Here is a 19,148-nt window from a genome sequence, read left to right on the forward strand (position 1 = left end):
ATTTATCATCAGCATGTCCGTACCTGAATCCATCGTCTTTAGAGCTAGTTAATTTGTCGAGTCCGTTGTACATTAAGATGTAGAAGGTAATTGACTGTAGTCATCTTTTAGATATGTGTAATGGTGAAATAAGTGATAATTGTTACGCTGAAACTACTTAAATGATGATTACAAACTAGACTGAATTTCTGAGACAATTTAATCCTGTTTTTCTTTTGTGAATAGCAAATTGACTTTGCAATTTCAACAATGTAAAACATCAAATTTCTAATTTTATAAATTTCATCAGTTTAATAGTAGATTTTGTCCCTTCCAAACTGATCTGAAAACTATCTATTTCTTAGAAATCTGAAATTGTGATCAAGATGTCAGACTTAACGACGACACGACTTGCAATTGTATTCATTTGTTTATTTAATTCAATGTCACGGTAATATCAAAAATGCGTTTTATGTACCCGTTAAGACTCATTGATAATGGCATCAATAAAACCAAACAACTTAAAATAAACAAACGCAAAAATAAGACAAGATAACACAGAGCGAATACCGTTTGCATGCACCCATGACCCGAAAATGACATACTCATTCAACATTATGAAATCAAACCTCTTGTTTCCTTACCAAAGTGACAGGATGAAAGAACAGATAAAAAGGATAACTACATTTATAGCCGTCGACAGACAAATAATTTGAAAAGACGCTTGACAGGAGTACAAGTTCATTTGAACCAAAAGGAATTAAACTTAAAATTGGTGGTGACACTAGATGCGACATATGCTCAAAAGAATACCATTACATTGAAACCGGTGGTATCAAATATTTCCACAATGAACAGAAATTCATAGTGAATGCAAACATGGCATGCAAAATATACCGACATGAAATGGAAATGGCAGAAAGCAACCAACGACAACTATTGGATTACAAGTTCTATTTGTGTTGTTGAAATGCACCATTCTATTTCTTTCACGTACAACAAAGTTTTTCTAGCAAACATGTACGGTTTGGCTATAGACTGCGGTTGTATACTTCTTTGTTACTGAATAGTACCGATATCATATTTTTATTGGTCTCTAAATGTAATCATTAACAAAAGATGATGTTTACCTATTTATATTTAATGGTCGTTAGAAACAGCTAGTTCAATGCTGTTGGCATGTACATAATTTCTGATACATACATTGAAGAACTATAATGAAAGATTTTGAATTTTTTCAATGACTCCAAATATAAGAATTTTTTTGGTAAATTCTACTTGAAATTCAAAATTATTCAGATTTAACAATGCTTGGAAATTGGTGAAATGATCTACTGGTCATATTTTCCCCCTATTAACTGGATAAGCATCGTTTTTACAGCATTAGAAAGGCGACATGATCTTTCATGATTTTCATTATATTATAAAGAAACCTATACTATCATTATCATATTTTAATACGGGGGTGTGGGGCGAAAAATAAAGTTCTGATAGTATGCATAGGCTTCACATTTTGTTTTTCTTTTTTTTCTTTGAATTTTTTCTTTATAACTTATATTCGATATCACTGAAATCTCTTATTTGATCTTGCTCTTGTACTGTTTGTGTAATCTGTCATCAGTAACGCAACTTTATCAATGAATATTAAATGTCAACCTCCGCTATGCAAGAACTGATAATATATTAACAACCGATACCTTTCTCTTCTATTTAATAGAATTTTATTATAAACTTAAAGGTTTTTCAGAGCAATTTCGAATCTTTGCAGACAAAAACAAACTAAATTAAAGTATTGATGTAGTCAAAATGACAGCTTATGAGTGGGCATGACGAAAATAAGAATACAAGTAGTTCATGGAAATTGTTGTAATATATATATATCATCTACATTTAACGTTTCGATTTACTTATCGTTCTGATTTAACTGAAATTTAATATAAATATATTTCGCTTTTCCCAGCCAATATATACTTTTCTGTTCTTAGTCGCATATGCTGCACATATAATAACACAAAGTGTGTTCTCCTAAGCTTGGAATGTGTTCATCATATAGAGAACTTCGTATCGCATCCTGTAAATTGAGGTCTGTGTTTATTTAGAAATATTACCAATATTGATATGAAAGGGCAAAGGAACGGCATAACCATATAACTATGAAATACTCAAAAATAAAGCTTTAAAATATCACATCTTAAATACTGAATAAAAAATGAATTCAATAATAACGTCTGCTACAATTCATTTTTTTAATATAAAAATAAGGAGATAAGGTGGTACATGCAAATGTTAATAGATTCGTTGTATTCTTAAAAATTAGTATATTTATAAATTGCTTTCAAAATTACAATTTGTGTATATAAAGAAATCATTTTAACTGTATACATAATCTGAAGCAACGGAATAAAAAAGTTGAGCAATTGTGCCACTTGAGGCTACTTCATACGATTATCATATGACTTTAAAATACTTTATCTCATTTAACAACTGTTATATGTCCACTTTCCATTAAACTCTTTGGAAGTTCAACAATACAACCTATTTACAAATCTCTGTAGATTCTACATGGTATCAGAGAAGGGTGCAGTCTATCGTGTAAATGGGATTTAAGTAGGCAGACTATGACGAGCTATTGTTACCCAATACAAAGTGCTTCGATTGGTTTTCACTTTAAACATACTATACAATGTATCTTTCTACATACTATTTTCTACATAAGGAAATGCCTGTATCAAGTCAGGAATATGACAATTGTTTTCCATTCGTTTGATGTGTATGAGCTTTTGATTTTGCAATTTGATAAGAACTTTCCGTTTTGAATTTTTCTTCGAGTTCGTTATTTTTGTAATTTTACTCTTTTTCATGATTGCTTATTGTTTTTGATTTATCATATAGTTCTAATAAAAAGAGAAACATTTTTATCGTTCAGTATTTTAATGATAAATAAAGACATTTTCGATGAATCAGTCCTCATAGCAAAACTTTTTGGAATAACCGCCATCAAATACACTACACACCAAAGATTTAAATGGTCGAAATATTCAAACGGATGTATTTTGGCTGTCTTGCATTGCTTTTAAAAATATATAATTAAAAAGAAACCGGGTGTCTATGATATAAACAATGCATATTGTTTTTTTTTTTTTTAAGTTGGGTTATAATTATAAAAAAATATACCTCGGTGTACACAATAGTCCATGTCAGATATGTTTAAACAACAAAAGGAAACCTAGACTTTATTTATTTCGTGTACTGCATTTTTGGCATAGCTCCCAGATGTATAACATGTTCAATAAATTATCACAAATAACTCGTGAAAATTTTGTCATGGTTCTTTTTTATGTGACAGCCGAATGGATAAAACGGAATAAGTGCTACATTTGCAATGTTTACGAGGGAACAAAACACAATTAGAGAGCTATTACGTAACCTCTCCTAGTACATTTGCATTTGACTTCCTTTATAAATTTTGAATAGTTCTGACACATTCTATAATAGTTTTGTATAATGATGACAAATAATAATTTCTTTAACTCTTAACTTTATGATATTATAAATTACCAAAAAGTTATCACTATCATTCCCGTATGCAGCAAAAAAATATTCCTTTACAAATCTAAAAATGAAGGCTGCAACAATTTATGTTCATGTCTTTCATTTTTCTACTGTGTTTAGGATAGAATTTGTATTCTAGCTTTCATCTTTAATTTCATAACAAACGATTTTAGGCAAATATATATGACACAAAGATGGCGGACAGTTTGACAGGTTGAAAATTTGAAAGAAAACAATGCGGATAAAAATTATGCTTATAAACAATATGAATGGCATTACAACTGATAGGAATGTCTGGATAACTTATTTCATACATTGTGAATCTTCATGTAGGAAGAAAAAGAAACAAAAGGGGGGAATAGTAACAGATACACTCCAACGCCTGGAGGCAACAATACTCGTCCACAACAAAGAACAATGGTCACTACTAATGGCTCAAACAGAACACTTGGAAACAAAGAGAAAGGATAACTAATCTGAAACGAGATCTACGAGGGAAATTCTTACATTTAAAGGTTAATAAGATGCAACTGATCAGAAGGAACTTAATGGTACAGAAACAAATGTTAAAGCTTTCATTATCAAAATATTGGACATTATATATGGTATTTAATTCTATGAAATATTATTGCCAAATTTGAAAAAAGAAAGGACAGAAAAACAGAATGTGAAAGAATTACAGTAAATTAGAGGTAAAAGAGAAATACGGAGTTCATGCTCAATATCCGATGGATTGATCGAAAGAAGAAAGGGCTTGATACCTACAATATTACATGTAAATCCGAGAAGCAAACACCGCACAGCAATTCTGAGGGAGGATAAACTTTTAATAAATGGTAGGAGATACTTTCCACCACGGTGCAACACCACATCCTCCACCTCAACACATGAATGAACAATTTAAACCGATAAAATAAGGCCACTGTCGGAATTGTAATGATTGAACTGACTTTCAGCATATCAGCTATTATGCCTAAATTTCATTGACATTATAACAGATTATAATATTTATATATAATCTCAACAATTGTTCAATCATACATTTATTACAAAAAATAGACGAAAATTCAAGAAAGTTTCAAGTGGAATTGCAGTGATTTATAAAGATCCTTATAGAAAAAGTTGAAATTTCATAAAGTTCTTTTGTTCAATGGCTGCAAGCATTAAAGTCTATTGTCACTGTAGGTTCAAATATCATGGTTGTATATATTCTTCTAACTCGAATAATTCAAGCCCTTTCCGTGTCCGATTTTCTCCCACACGAGGGCTTGAACTCCTTATGATCATTGGCCGCGTCGCCTGCTCTCTGTGAGAGAGAGCCAATCGGCGGCAATCAGGATAATGAGTCTGCGCAACTGTCTTGTAATTGTCTTACCAAACACGTGTGTTCAATTAACACAAATCCGAAAATAATTAATTAACATCAATTAACATCAGTTTACATCATTTAACATCAATTAACATCCGGAACTCCTCCTTCTTTAGCTGCCAACTTAAATCAAAATTCCCATATTGCATAGCGGTGTGAATTTTCCGGTTGACGGTCTTTATCGAGGAAGACGTTCAGGCGTTAATGTAGCCTTCGTAGATCAGCGGAATATAACGACTGAATTATTCGGGTTAATATTCTTCCAGAAAACACAAAATATTTATATGTAGAAGCATTTGATGAAATAGAAAATAAATTGTTAGATTTGTCAAGCAAAAATAACTATAGTATTGGCCTTATTGAAGACTTAAATAAAAAAAATAGTAATATTCCACATATATTATTCCAGACGAATCTGTTGTAAATCCATTTTGACCTAGGCTATGATATGGAAGTTATAGAATATTTGTATTATGATAAAAATTTGAGAAAAAAATAAAATTCCTTTACAGTGAGGACCAAAATGCACACGTGGAACTGACAATTATGGTCAAAATCTCTTGAATTTGTGTACAAAATAAATATCTATATTATCAATTCTACAGTTGGTGACTATTAAGGTGCAGGTGTCGTTATTTATTTTATGTTGTGATCAAAATTATTTCCCCTGATTGACCAATTTAAGACAGACAAATTCGTATCGTTATATTCCAATTGTCACTGTATGGTCAAATTTTCTCTACGAACAGATGTCACCTTCGCACCTATTACTGCAATAGACGAACAAAAAACGATCAACCGTATGTGAAATGTTCACGCAAACATAATGGAAAGCCTAAAGGAGTTGTCGGTGTGTGACAACATGTATAATGGCAGATTTATTTTTATCATCAACACTACGGATGGTGTGAAAGATTTTATGAATGGACCCATAACGAAATCTGAAATAAAATAATTGTGTTAAATTAAAAAAAAAAGATAACAAGGTGGAAAGTATTCACGAAAAATTAAAAGTACTTTGAATGAACAGATGCCGTGCATATCAAACTTGGTAACCTTATTTTTGATACTGGTCTGATACCAGAGTACTGGTCAACAGGTAAAACTATAACAATTTTCAAAAATAAAGGATCAAAATCAGACCCTGAAATGTACAAAAGAATAACTTAGCTGTCAATTTCATGTTCACCGATTTGACTAAAATTCTCATATTTGATTTATAACATACCAAAACGTATATCCAAATTACAAAAAGTCTAAAAAAAAAAAAAAAAAATATACAATGCAATGGCTCCATAAAAAGTATCAACATTTCGTGTGTATTTTTGTCTTCACGTCATATAATTAAGCATCGAGATGACCTTCGAAGACTGCCGACGGTCATACAACCCGGTATAAAAATAATATAAATATAACAAGAAAGCTACCACTTGCAGTTGGATTTTTTTAGGTCTGTTTGATCTCATATTGTAGATTTTAAAGTATGTTTATCATCGTTTTTACCTGTATAAGAATGATTTTTTTGTGGATCGAATCAGTTAACCAAATGGTTAATTCCTGTTTCACGTTTTATGTTGACATTCTTTTCTTTTTAATAGACGAATACATGCGTAACCCATGTCCAGTCAGGGGGTTAAATTGAAGGTCACATGAATATGGATTCAAAGAGGTCGAACTATTCACTTTAAAGTGAATAATTCGTCAGCGATGTTTTTTTTAAACTAACTTGATAAATTGAACCAAATTGGCTGGTAAAAAAAGGCAACAGTAGTATACCGCTGTTCAATGGTCATACATCGATTTAACTGAAACAAATCCGGGTCACAAACCAAAACCGAGGGAATAACCTAAACTATAAGAGGAAAACAACAGAACTACATAAACACTGAACTGCTACAAAAACAAAAAAAGCGAATTATTATTTCATTATTTCACTTTCATTTATAATTGAAAAAAAAAATCATATTTTATTTTATTTTTATATCTCTTAGCTAATACCCCTTTAAAATTGCATTTGACACTGTATGAAGATCAGGACTATGGCAAAGAATGCAAAATGTAATAAATAAGAAAACTATTTACGTGAATTATAATATGTACCCAAAATGTAAAGATTGATATAAAAGAAGGTTATGAGGTCTCTGGAATTTTTTAACTCTGATGTAAATAAAGAAGACTGTAGTTTATCGATATACAGATCTAGTAAATAGATTAAGAAAAAAGACAAATCAAGATAACATACAAAACAGAGGGAATCCTACGAACTCAAAAAAGAGCGAAACCGGGTAAGGGTCTCTATGCTATAAATGCATCATTCGCCATGCTAATTCACACTCAGTCAAAAAGTCACAATCGGTGAAATTAAGGATCAGACGACTATACTGTTATCTAAAGATATAAGATCGCGAACGCATTACGCTTGAAAGTTGAGACACAAATACATCGTATCGGGCAATTCCAGTCGTTCTTCATCATACCTCCGTTGGGGCAGTTTTAATGTGAGGAGCAGACCTCCTGTTAATGAAGTCCGTATACCATGAATATGCACGAGCGTAACGTATTAACTGAGATATGTTTATACCATACGATGGAGCAAATGGTATGTTACTGTTGTGAAATGGGTAGTTGACAATTTAAAAGATGAAATCATTACGTTTGTCATATATTCTAGTTTGAAGTCTCCCATCTGTGTTTATATCGAAGATATGTTCAAGGCTTAGATATAATCAATTTAAACAAGATGAAAAGTTGTCTGTATTTTTGTTTTCGTTATTAATTTATGGGATAATAACAAAGACAACTTATAAATAATTGAAGATTTATGCCAAGAGACTTTCTTTGTGTACATAAAATTGTTTATCATACTATATGCGAACAATGCAGCTTTACTATTTGAAACTGCAGGACTATAGAAATCATTAAAGTGTGTTTGACCAATAAAGTAACCGATGGAAGTCAAAAGATAATGCAAACAAAACTAAACTTGAAACAGAAGCATAAGTAAAAGCAGACAGTATCCAACTTTACGGTTTATTGGTAAACTATTGAAGGTATTGATTCATATTCTTAACTCAGAAATGCTTTTAATTATAATGGAAGTTTTGTACTGCGAGCAAAAAACTGGTAGAACAAGCACAAAAATCAATGTATGCTCTTTATAAAAAAAAATGAAAATTATAAGCATTCCTAAGCATATATAAGCATAAATGATAAAAATCGATTTTTCATGATCAAAGCGAAAACATGTAATTATAAGTATTGAATGCTTCTTTTAGTAATTTCATAGGGTTGTAAAAACGTTGACCGTGCGCACATTTTTAGAATGAAGCGCTTCCGCGCTTCATACAAAATGTACTTCGGTCAACGCTTTTACACTCCAATATTTACAAAAAGAAGCATTCAATTCTTAAATGAAGTTTATTCATCGAAATTCAATTGGATTTCATATGTTAAAAACACCCTTGATGATTGTGGTTTAAGTTTTATCTGAATTATCAAACTCCTGTGGACAGATTGTTTTTTTTAAACGTAGCCAAGCAGCGATTAAAAGATCAATGCATTCAAAATTTGTTTTCCTAAATGAATAATACTTTTTGATGTGAAAACTGAACAAACATGATAGAATTTATATTTCAAAACTTAGATGCTCGAACTTAAATTCATTATCAGCTTGGAGATGGTATGTTATCTGTGAAAGAATGACAAATTTCCTTATTTTACTTATTTGTAGCAATAGCGATAAAAGAAATCTACTAGCTAAATATATACCATATAATATACAAATAATCTTAGGGAATATAAAATGAAAGGATTTATATCAAACTTTCATGTGCGATTATATAAAAATCTGTCAATGTTTGTTAAAAGAGTAATTCATTATTTGTGATTATCTGATATAATAATACATGTAGCTACCTAAATCAATGTTCAATTTTCAGTATTCGTTATTCATGTATGTTAAGTATATTATAATTGGTCTACTCGAGTGTTTCAGTTGTTGTTAAGTCTTCCACCTTTCCATGAAAATATTGTTTTATTTTGCTCTGATTATTCGTTTTGTATTCCGCCACTTTTCGTATACTGAATATCTTATCGACATGTTGCGAAACAAAAGCGACATTCAGAAACTAAAGTGGCGGAAGAAACACAATCAGAAGGTCTTTCCACAAAAGTAGGAAAGACCCAATAATCAAAACAAAACCTAATTCCCTATTGATAAAAAAAACAAACATTGAAGAAACTAAGGTTCCAACTCATTAGGCAAAGTTGACCTTAGATGTAGGTAAATCGTTGAAAGCTCTTCTGACGCCCAACATTAATCAAGTCTTATATCAAGTCTTGTATAACTACCATTAGCTTGATGCTACTGTTAGAGGGCTGCAAGTCAATGAATCCTATTTTTGTGTATATTGCTTATTATCCAAATAACGAAAAAAAAAAAAAACTGCACATACAACTAGACATGAACATGTGGCCGGGTTAAACTAGATTTTCAGATCTTCTCCCTTCATAGATATTTTTTATTATTTGCAAAAGCTAATTAATTAAAAAGTAGCAGTATATTGAATAAAACGGTTATTATAAGAAGTAAAAAAATATTTAAATGAATCGATACATGATTACAATAATTTTATATAACTTATTGCAAACTGAGATGAAAAAAAAAGTTGATTGATTTTATGTGGTTTAGGTAACCAATATATATATATATAATAAAAGTCTAATTCTAACACTGTTGGGTGTAATTTTCAGACTTATATATATATATATATATATATATATACATATATTTATAGGTCACTAAATTGATTATAAGTATAATATACTTTGTAAGAAACATGTATTGGAGGATCGGCTGTCGATTTAGAGGACAAACTATGTTGGTACGATTTGAACATTTTAAATATGATTTTCAAAGAAGAACAAAAATCTATAATATCAAAAAAATTAAAGTGCCTTTATATATATTTATAAATATGATATCATTTTCAAATAGTACAGATATATACTTATAATACACAATAGTATCAATATGTAAATCTTAAAGACAATACAAGAAGATATCGCATACACGCACAGAGTACAATTCAAGATTACGTGCTTGTAAGTGTCATTCTTTAGTTAGAAAGGCAATTGATCAGCAAAAGAGTGGAAACTATTAAAATACAATGTATACGCTGTTATCTTGAATAACAAAACATAATTACTTTGGAATCTTTCTTTTGATATATAATGTTTTCTTCATGTAGTTATGCAATACTTACTTAAACTCAAATTAGTCTGTACTTTACCTTTTTCCTAGGAGGAAAGGGTGTATAACAATTGTATTGAAACGATTTGAACACGAACGGATTCTAATTTCGTTATATTGACTTTTATTCTAAAGATTGTATCTGAAATTGTTAGAAGTATCGAATTCATTTTTTATTCAGATGTTTTAATGCTTTCTAAACTGAAATGGAAAGACATATTAAGTATAATATCCAGAGGTAAAATTGAAAGTACTTTTTTCGGCTCAAATATGACAACGATTCGCAGGACTGCCGTCTTTATTTCCTTCAACATTTAAAAAATACCTGAGTAGAATTAGAAGTCCTTCAATACTAAATTAATGAGAACAAATCAGTCAACGTTTTACATATTTGAATTCTAATATATATCATTAAGAAATTCAAATTACTTCAAAACAATTATTTTATAAACAGTCATATCAGATGTATCTGTTGGAAAAAATCAATGTTTGTACAACAAATTCGAGTTAAGTTTTTACTTAATTAAGAATGTTCTTAAACACGTTACTAACGACTGCCTTTAAACATGACACATGTTAGAGCTATGAACTAAAAGATTTTTCAATCTATCTACATCTTCAAATTTAAAATGTCTGAACTGTTATCTATAATTATTATTTTGCTACTAACTGAATAAACACTGTAAATATAAATCAACCAATTAAAACATATTTCTTAAAACTTCAAATCAGATGATTACCTTTAAAATGAAATAAAATAAGAAACTTTTTTTTATATAGCTTTATGGTTACCAAGTATTTTCTACATGTCCATGTGCTTTAATGACGCATCATTCTAAATCAAACAGAAGACCCTCATTATGACAATGTCAACTATTGTAATTATCTGGCATTGACCTGGCCACCTGATCATTACAGACATGAAGGGAGAATAAATTGCACCATAATTCATTGTACGTAATAGGCTTCAATTGTTGTTGTCATATCTAGGATATCTACTCTCAATATCCTTGGTATGTATTTGTTTATATTCCCCTGTTATGGATGTCACCGAAGAAAAGTCATCATGTATTTTAGTCGGCGTCGCCTTGGCGTTGACTACTTATTTAAAACTTAATTTATACCAGTGATTAAGCATAAATACATGATACTTTGTATATGAGACAGCAGAGAAATACGATTACATAAAAGGCATACTTTCTTACATGTGTTTTAATTAGGTATGATACGTCATGAAGGATGCAGAAAACACAATATTGTACTAATAAAATGTGTGCAGACAGTTCAATTCATTAAACATATTAATTAATAAGTTTTAGTTGTTTATCAAACTGTGAATTAACGAATGAAATATAGCAATCCCTAAAATACAAGACACAATAATTTCATAAAAAACAGTTTTCCCATTCCTACATAAATACTTCTATTAACAATGAAAATAATGAAGGACAATTAATTTTCTTGTTTGCCATATATACAATATTACCATGAAGTAGTCGGGTTTAAACAAATAATTCCCTATTAGTTACTACATATAATATGTCAGTAATTATATTTACCTTAAGATTGGAATTTACAAGAATATGTTTTGAATGGTTTAGATGATTAAATAGCAAAAACATTTTAGTAAAAGCAACAATTTTAGGTTAACAACTGTGGATATTGTGACGAATGTGGTTGCTTATCCATCAGATAAAATAGCGAACTGTTAATTTCCATGACCTTTTTTTCGATTCCATACCGACTTTATGTAAAGATCATAACAATCTTAAGGGAGAAACAATTTTCGGAAGAACTATCCAAAAAGTGATAAAAAGGGTTATCCGAATGAATAAATATGAACAAGAAGAAAAACAACGTAAGTCTCCAATCCAATATATATTTTAAATTGATGGCAGATAAGATAAGAGCCTAAAGAGTATTATTTTTTTTTTCAAGAAATGTAACAAATAAGCGTTTACAAAATTAGTGTTGACAAGGTTCCGGACATAGGCACATATATATCAACATGCTGAATATTCCATAACATTAGTTAGTTGTGTTTTTCTCGATATTCATCTTATTTGAACTTTATGGCTTCCCGTTTTTATCCAGCGCCTTTAAAATACATATAAAATACATATTCAATATTTGATCAAATTTTAGAAATATATCAACGTTTTTGTATGAAGCTTAAACTCTACGGCTTTTTGATGTTTGCCTAGACTTTCAGTAACTAAACGGTGCTGTTACTCTGTGATATGTATGTTTATACAGATTTGGCCGCTGGATTCCAGTTATCGTCACGTTAACCAATTATGCCTGTTCCTTATTCCTATTTGTCAATATAACGGAACTATAAACAACTGTCATACAATTGGAATGTTTAGCTAGTTATAAAACCAGGTTTAATCTTCTTTTCTATAACGCATTTAATCAATATTATATATTGTTTTGTTTTTTAATTCTGTCTTAGAATTTTGAATAATTCATGATATTTGCAAAACAAAATTTAAACTAAATTGTGAAGTCGAAGTTGGAGCTTTCTCTCTCTAATGATTTAATTACATGTATTTACAAGTTTCATGAAATCATATCTCTAAAAATGTTTAACTGGTTGGGTGATCAATTCGCCAGAAGCATTTTCTTGATCCTAGACATGGAAACTGCACAAAAGAATGCCATCTAATAATTGATTTTTAGGCATCAGTGTTCATGAAATTCAACCCCCTCAAGAATCTTAAAAAATAAATCATAATTGATATAATTCTCATCGAAGCTCAACATTGCACCAAAGTAGTCCCTTTGAAGAGTATTGAAACTACTGTCAAAATATGATTAAAAATAAAACTTAAGATTCATGACGCGACTTATTTAAATGTGATTACGACTAACAAATCGCCTGGATAATTATGCATGTTTGTTCAAAGTTTTACAGGAAGATTTAAAAGCAACGGATAATTCATTTTACAAATAAATAAACATAGTTCCACAGAAAAGTAAGCTACACATGCTACGCAGTTGAGCATGATATTACACTTACCTTTTTAAATGTTGACCTGTCTCACATGTTTAGCTATTGTATGTTATTACCATCAGTTAGTGCATTTCACAAATATTACACTATAGATTCATGCTCACCTGTCTTACTTAGCAAGAACTGGGGTCTAATTAATACCATCTGTCGTCAGAAGATAAATCAGTTTGTTTTCATCTGATTCATATTGAAAAGTAAAGAATTCGAAATCATTTGAACATTATACGCATCAGTATGATATTTATCATACAAATTATTTCATTAATTTTGTTTCATTGCATTGTATCTTGACAGTTACATATGTCTTTCTTAAATACATAAAGTACATGTATCATGTGTATATTTGACTAAATCATTTGAATATTTAACCAACAGAAACAAAAAGGACAGTCACCTTTCTATTATTGAAGACCGCATGTTTACCTCTTTATGACTTTTTTGTGTCGATAACGTATTCCACCCATCCTCTTTGAAAACAAGGGTTGACTTGAGTATAAACATATTGTCATCCATTGGTCTTCTCCCAAAAACCCTTGCTAAAGTGAGGCGTCTGTGTGCGGGGTGTATAAATTCGTACCCTCTCTCACCGGTCGATACAATTTTGATCCCACGTTAAATTTTTGACGAAAATTTTCATACAACCTATTTTTCAGGTAGTTATTTCAAATGTGTAATAAAAACATACCTTTATGTGCTACTTTTAGAGATAAAGGGGTCGAAATTTTAGACATTTACTAAAAATTTCGTTTCTTGTTTAGACATCTCTATCCTTTAAACAGACATACCTAACTTTTTTTGTTTAAAAAAATAAAAAAACTTAGCGATTTTTTGTAAAAACATTCCAAATATCTTCTTTACATAAGTATGTCCTAAACAGCTCTTTGGGAATAATTAATTTTTAATAACTTTTCTTGATTTTAGAGAAAAAACGGCATTTTTGCTTAATATTTATCAAAATAAAAATAAGATAACAAAAATACCGAACTCTAAGGAAAATTAAAACGGAAAGTCCCTTATCAAATGGCAAATTCAAAAGCTTAAAACACATCAAACGAATGGAAAACAACTGTCATATTCCTGACTTGGTACAGGCATTTCTTTGTATTCTTGTCTTTCACTTTTGCATATGTGCTTTGTCTATATGCCATTTTGTTTTTCTTTGTTGACATATTTGTTTTTTTTTTATAACGATTAAAATTATAACACATTGTTGACTGCTGAACCCCTAATTTTGATTTTTTACCTATTATGTCTGTTTGTTTTGTTCACACATTGTTGTAAATATATAATGAAATTTTATGCGACTGTCATACAAGTGAGAGGTTTAGCTAGCTATAAAACCAGGTTTAATCCACCATTTTCTACATAAGGAAATGCCTGTACCAAGTCAGGATAATGACAGTTGTTCTCCATTCGTCTGATGTGTTGATTTTGCCATTTGATAAGGGATTTTCCGGTTTGAATTTTCATGGAGTTCGGTATTTTTGTTATTTTACTTTTTTCCTTATGTAACAAATGGTGGATTAAACCTGTTTTATAGCTAGCTTCAAATGTAAACCTCTCAAAAGACAATTCATTGGTGATTTGTTCACTGAAACTGGTACAAATAAATTTCCTACATACTTTAGCCAAGTGTCATTTAAAAAGGAAGGTCCATGTACACATTTTCAGGCTAATGATTAAAATCAGTGGAAAATAAATTCTTACTACGTCTATGGTATTGCAGGAGGGAATATAAGTTTTCAATACAGTTGGTAAATTCTAAATTTGCTATACATCACTTGCCAAATTCCCAGCGTGTTTGTAATAATCCATTGTTTACATTTTGAGAAATTTCAGTTCAAAATAAGTTGTTCAATTTTCAGTTTTTTTTTTACTTTCCATGTATAAGTCATTGTACCGTTTCTGATTTTAAAAAAAATGCATGAATACTAAATGTATGCATGGATAATAAGGTTTATCACTTATAAGATAAACCAATTTAATGAAAGAGATTTGATTAATATATTTATTTTCCATAAAGACATATTTCATCATTCGGATCCGCATCTCGCTTCCGGCTTAGAAACATCACGTGACTTCAGCCTCACATTTGAACTAGCCGCTTCTAGATAAGTGAAAGTTTCAAAATGCGTCTACCCGAAGACAAACTTGTTGAGTTAAAATCCAGAATTTCTTTTTGTTTAGGTAGATCCAAAATCACCCTTCGGGATTTACAATCATTGATTGGCATACTAAATTTTGCATGTCAAGTAATTGTCCCGGGTCGAGCCTTTTGTCGTCGTTTGATTGACGCCACTTGCAATTTGCGTAGGCCCCATCACAGAACCAGAATAACTAAGGCTATGAAAGAAGACCTTAATATTTGGTTACTATTTCTATCAAATTACAATGGTACTACCGTAATTCTGGATAAATTCTGGTCATCTAACTCTGATCTCGAATTGTTCACTGACAGTTCAGGTGTGGTCGGAATTTATTTTGAAGGGAAATGGGCCCAGGCGAGTTGGCCCCACAATTGGATAATTTCTGGAATTTTAACCGATATTACCTTTCTAGAATTGTTCCCTGTAGTCGTTGCTTTGAACATTTGGGGAGGCATGTTAAAAAACAAGAAAATTTTATTTCACATAGATAACCAGAGCGTAGTTTCTATAATCAATAAAAAGTCTTCAAAGTCGACAAGTGTTATGTCCCTGATCAGAAAACTTGTATTGGCCTGCTTGGAATACAACATATTGATTAAAGCCGAACATATCCCAGGTCATTTGAATTCTCTTGCTGACTCCCTCTCTCGTTGTGATTTTCAGAAGTTCCGGAAACTATGCCCCACAGCAGATGCAAACCCATACACGATTCCGGCCCACCTCTGGAAAGGTTAAAAGACGAGGCAGACCTATTACTTAAATGTTCAATGGCTCCCAACTCCTGGAAAACTTATAAAACAGCAGTAGAATGTTTAAAAAAGTTTCGCATTATTTATAACTATCGTGATATTTGGCCTGTACCTATCGACGAAATAGCTCAATTTATAGCATACCTGTCGTACAAAGGTTTCTCTGCGTCTACTGTTTCTACTTACATCTCCGGATTGGCCCACACACACAAGATTAACAATGTAACAGATAACACGAAATCATTCATCATCTGCAAAATGATTGAAGGATTGCGTAGAAAAAATCCGCAAAAACTAGATGTTCGAACGCCGATATCGTTTGACTTGTTAAAACGTTTAATTCACAGTCTACGCAGCGTTTGTAATTCTCAGTATGAAACTATATTGTTTTCTTCTGCCTTTTCTCTTGCGTACTTCGCCATGCTACGAGTAAGTGAGTTGGCTATAAACAGTCGTACTGACGAAAGCGGACATGCATTGAAATGTGAAGATATCACTTTTGTTCAGAGTAATGGTCAAACCGAATTACATGTAAAAATATGCAGCTCAAAAACCGATCAAAAGCATAATTCCATAACCCTGATCATTCAGAGCCATGCCGATTCGAATATCTGTCCAATTACGCTATTGCAATCTTATTTGCAGGTTCGCTTCTCCGGCGTAAATGGATCTAATAAATTATATACACATTTTAATGGTTTGGCCTTAACAAAATATCAATTTTGTTCCCTGCTTCAAAAATGTTTGGGTTTCTGTGAACTACCGTTTCACATCCGTTCTCATTCTTTTCGGATAGGACGAGCTACTGATATGGCAAAAAATGGTGTTAAAGACGATATTATCAAGCAGTGCGGCCGATGGTCCTCCGTTGCATATTTACGCTATATTCGTATCTGAGTCTTTAACTTTCATTACAGCTCAAACAAGTGTTTTAAATATTATAATACATATTACCTCCTTTTAGGTTCAAAAGCTATTTGGTTCGTCGGATCTTCAATTGTATATTGGGCACAGACTAATGCAAAAACGAGAAACGGGGGCCCAAACATTGGTCTTCAAAGCAGAGGGGTGTACATACGCTGGTTTGGAAAAAGGGGTATGTTGTGGAATGAATTTAATGCCAAGGTATCACATGCAGTTGACAAATTTTCTCCTCCCGCCATGATAGTCATTCAGCTTGGTTCCAATGATCTGGTAAAAGTAAAAACCTTGGAACTTATCCAAAATATTGAAAGGGATATTCTGCGTCTGCATTTACTTCTACCTAACACTCGTATCGTATGGAGCAAAATGCTAATGCGTAGGTATTGGCACGGTGCTAAAGACGGAAAAGCTATCGAGAGATCTCGCAAACGAGTAAACTCTTCTATTAACAATTATGTCTTGAATGATGGGCATTGTATTATTCAGCATCCCAATATTCGAGCTCGAGAGATGAACTTGTATAGATTTGACGGAACTCACTTATCCGATATTGGATATGATATATACTTGAACAACATACAGGGGGGTATTGAAACTTTCCTATCATCTAACAAAATTCGCCGTTTCCCCGAAGTCTAATTTGGAAAAGAATTTCTAATAATTTTTCAAGGGGTTGAAAAAAGGGGGGGGGGGAGTATTTAATGAGTGTGTATAGACTCACTCACGTGGCAAGATTAAGGGGTCATGATCCGTTCCTGTATTGTACGTCGGATCATATTAGTTTTTTACTTTCCTGCGTTACCGCAGGAAGTTCTGTTGAGACCATCTCATGTCTACCCTGAGTGGCCGGTTCTGAATTGGTACCAGTTCGAGCTTAACTGTTTTATGATCTAAAAATTGTTAAATTGTTAATCTTTACTCCCCTGAAACCAGGGGGTGATGCGAATAAGACCCGACGTATTTGGGGATCATGGCCCTCGTTCTCTTTAGGATTTAACCTGGAGGAACTTGAGCATCCATTGCTACCAATGGTGCACAGATTTGTCAGTTAAATCAATCATGTCGGCATTCTGTTATCATGTCAGACCTCGTCATTCAAAGTGAACTGTGGCCGTTAATTCCACATAAATTGTTTGTTTGTTATGCTTTGCCTTAGAATTGATTCTTTAATTAATAAGGTTTATCACTTATAAGATAAACCAATTTAATGAAAGAGATTTGATTAATATATTTATTTTCCATAAAGACATATTTCATCATTCGGATCCGCATCTCGCTTCCGGCTTAGAAACATCACGTGACTTCAGCCTCACATTTGAACTAGCCGCTTCTAGATAAGTGAAAGTTTCAAAAACCCACCCACCTCCCCTCACAATCTACCAACAATTACTTGTGTCTGCTGCTGTTCTATTCATTTTTCAGGCTGTTCAGAGAAAAGCCTGATACATAATACGTTGGGAAAAAATAGAGATGACTAGACTAAGCCGATGGAATTGCTTGCTGAACAAACTTTTGAGAACTATCGTATTCCAAATTTGAGTGAGTGTTATACAGTTTTACCAGGACAATCAGCCACCAGCAATGTGATTGGAACAATCAGTATGATTATTTAGTTTATCCACCAGGAACACATATATATAGAACTTTAAATTTTTGTTATGAACTTTCAGCGTTTATATCTCAAATAATAGTATAATTGTTCATTATATGGTAATAAAATGTTTAGTCACAGTAAAAAGTTGTTTGGCGGGATCTGGCAAGATTAAGGGGTCATGATCCGTTCCTGTATTGTACGTCGGATCATATTAGTTTTTTACTTTCCTGCGTTACCGCAGGAAGTTCTGTTGAGACCATCTCATGTCTACCCTGAGTGGCCGGTTCTGAATTGGTACCAGTTCGAGCTTAACTGTTTTATGATCTAAAAATTGTTAAATTGTTAATCTTTACTCCCCTGAAACCAGGGGGTGATGCGAATAAGACCCGACGTATTTGGGGATCATGGCCCTCGTTCTCTTTAGGATTTAACCTGGAGGAACTTGAGCATCCATTGCTACCAATGGTGCACAGATTTGTCAGTTAAATCAATCATGTCGGCATTCTGTTATCATGTCAGACCTCGTCATTCAAAGTGAACTGTGGCCGTTAATTCCACATAAATTGT

General features: G+C 31.9%; 1 protein-coding gene and 1 long non-coding RNA gene across 2 annotated transcripts in view; one reads left to right on the top strand and one right to left on the bottom strand.

Moving 5' to 3' along the window:
* The window catches only part of LOC127735663 (uncharacterized), a 33,816-nt gene extending 29,921 nt beyond the window's left edge, over window positions 1-3,895 (top strand). The window contains exon 3 of the long non-coding RNA XR_007998547.1: window positions 3,865-3,895. This is a non-coding gene — a long non-coding RNA (uncharacterized LOC127735663). The remainder of the gene's footprint in view (window positions 1-3,864) is intronic.
* LOC127735655 (dopamine receptor 2-like) overlaps window positions 1-19,148 on the bottom strand; it is a 114,940-nt gene that overhangs the window by 64,842 nt on the left and 30,950 nt on the right. The gene's annotated exons all lie outside the window — the stretch shown is intronic.

Source organism: Mytilus californianus, unplaced genomic scaffold (genome assembly GCF_021869535.1).
Source record: "Mytilus californianus isolate M0D057914Y unplaced genomic scaffold, xbMytCali1.0.p SCAF_3, whole genome shotgun sequence".
NCBI classification, from domain to species: domain Eukaryota; kingdom Metazoa; phylum Mollusca; class Bivalvia; order Mytilida; family Mytilidae; genus Mytilus; species Mytilus californianus.